The sequence below is a fragment of the Primulina huaijiensis genome, chromosome 1 (genome assembly GCF_012295235.1).
Source record: "Primulina huaijiensis isolate GDHJ02 chromosome 1, ASM1229523v2, whole genome shotgun sequence".
Classification (NCBI taxonomy): Eukaryota; Viridiplantae; Streptophyta; class Magnoliopsida; order Lamiales; family Gesneriaceae; genus Primulina; species Primulina huaijiensis.
Genome location: NC_133306.1, coordinates 7,941,798 through 7,944,406, shown reverse-complemented (window position 1 = coordinate 7,944,406; position 2,609 = coordinate 7,941,798). Strand labels below are relative to the sequence as shown.

At 26.6% G+C, this 2,609-nt stretch overlaps 1 non-coding gene across 1 annotated transcript; it reads left to right on the top strand.

Annotated features, from left to right (window-relative positions):
* Positions 1-1,948: 1,948 nt before the first annotated feature.
* LOC140991398 (small nucleolar RNA R71) lies at positions 1,949-2,059 on the top strand. The gene has a single exon (XR_012177882.1). It is a non-coding gene; the product is annotated as a small nucleolar RNA R71 (small nucleolar RNA).
* Positions 2,060-2,609: the final 550 nt, after the last annotated feature.

Genomic DNA, 2,609 nt, shown 5'->3' with positions numbered 1-2,609 from the left:
CATCCAATTGCATTTTTATATTTTTTAAGTAATTTAATTAAATCTTCTTCTTGATTTGGTAGAATAGTAGAAGAAATTACAACAGAAAATGTTTTATTTTCACCAAGAAATACATATTTCAATTCGAATGGTAAAACTTTTAATTCAAGTTTTGTATTATCATCTTCTTTAAAATTATTTTCAGACTCAAAACTTTCTATTGAAAAAACTTCAGATTGTTGATTTAAGTTTTCTTCTTGTATATTTTCATCCATAATTGTTTCAATTTCATCATCATATTTATTTTCATTAATACTTGGTTGTTTACATAAATTGAACACATTAAGTTCTAGAGTCATATTTCCAAAAAACAATTTCATTATTCCATTTCGTCAATTAATTATAGCATTTGAAGTTGCTAGAAATGGTCGTCCCAATATTACTGGAATTTCAGTATGTACTTGTATTGGTTGTGTATCCAAAACAATAAAATCTACAGGATATATGAATTTATCAACTTGAACCAACACATCTTCTACAATACCTCTAGGTATTTTGATTGACCTATCCGCCAGTAAGAGAGTAACAGAAGTGGGTTTTAATTCTCCTAAATTAAGTTTTTCATAAACTGAATAAGGAAGTAAATTCACACTTGCTCCCAAATCTAACAAAGCTTTTTTAATTTTATTTTCTCCAATAATACATGAAATTGTTGGACAACCAGGATCTTTATATTTTAAACTAAAATTATTTTGAAGAATAGAACTTACTTTTTCAGCCAAGAATGCTTTCTTCTTCACATGCAATTTTCGTTTCACAGTACATAAGTCTTTTAAAAATTTTGCATATGAATGTACTTGTTTAATAGCATCTAATAATGTAATATTTATCTTTACTTGTTTAAAAACTTCATAGATATTAGAATCATTTTTTTGTTTTTTATGATTTGTTAATGCATGAGGAAATGGTGGAGGTTTATTTGATTCATTTACTATTTCAGATGTTTTATTATTCAACATATTATTTTTAGAATTTAAGGTATCATCATTCTCAAAAGTATCTGGATCATCATCCTTACTCTTTGATTTTAAATGATCCTTGTTTTCATTACTATATGGATCATTAACTATTTTACCACTTCTAAGGGTAATAACAGATTTTATTTGATCAATTTTTTCATTTTTTAATTCTTGATTTTGATTTTTAAGATTAGGTTGAGGTTGAGATGGAAATTTTACTTTTTCATGAATATTAAGTGCAGATGCAAATTTTGCAAGAGTTTCTTTCAAATCAGTCATAGATTGATTGTTTTGAATATTGATATATTCTTGCTTTTGAATAAATGCATGAATTACATCTTCAAAATTTTTTCTTGGAGGTGTAACATAAGGAATATAACCTTGATGATTTTGGTTATTTTGAAAATATTGTTGTGAGGGTTGTGTATTATTATCATTCCTCCAACTAAAATTAGGATGATTTTTCCATCCAGGATTATATGATGTTGAAAAAGGATCTAGTATTGGTTTTTTATAATTGTTAACATAATTTGCTTGTTCGTGGAGACATTCTTTAAATGAAGGTAATGTTGGACAATCTTTCGTAGCATGATCATGTGTATCACATATATGACAAACAATTTCTTGAATATTTTTTAATTGACCACTCTTTTTCATTTCTAAATGACTCAATTTTTCTTGCTAAAGATGCAAATTTAACTTGAATATCTATATCATCTTTAAGATTATAGATACCACCCTCATTTGTTGAATTATTGATTTTAATTGTTGGTGGTTCTATTGTGCCTATATTATCTCAATTTTGAGCATTTTCTGCTAATGAATCCAAATACTCCATAGCTTCATTTGGGTTTTTATCTTCAAAAGTTCCATTACACATGAATTCTATCATTTGCTTATCTTTAGGTATTAGACCTTCATAAAAGTGAGAAACTATTCTCCATGTTTCAAAGCCATGATGTGGGCATGTATTAAGTAATTCTTTATATCTATCCTAACATTGATAAAATGTTTCTCCTTGTTTTTGAGAAAAAGTAGTAATTTGTCTTTTAAAAGAGTTTGTTCTATGGGAAGGAAAAAACTTTTTGAGAAATTGTTGTTGCATTTCTTCCCATGATCTTATTGAACTTGATCTCAAATTTTGTAGCCATGTTTTAGCTTTATCTTTTAAAGAAAAAGGGAAAAGCTTTAATCGAACTATATCCATGCTACAATTTTGATCATTATAAGTGTTACAAACTTTCTCAAAGTCTCTTAGATGTAAATATGGATTTTCAGAATCTAAGCCATGAAAATTTGATAAAAGTTGAATAATTTGAGGTTTAAAGTTGAAATTAGATGCATCCGGAGGAAAAACTAAACAAGATGGGGCACTAGTTCTAATAGGGTTCATATGGTGCCTAAGTGTTCTTAATTGATCATGTTTTCGATTATTATTGTTATTATTGTTATCATTATCTTGATTATTTGAATTACCATCCATGTTTAAATTATTTTCAGATACTCGAATAAGTCTACCACTTTTTTTCGACTCCAAATACTCATACAAAAAAAAAAAACAACACAATACTTATAAATAAAACATAATTAACAAATATAAACTTAATTTAT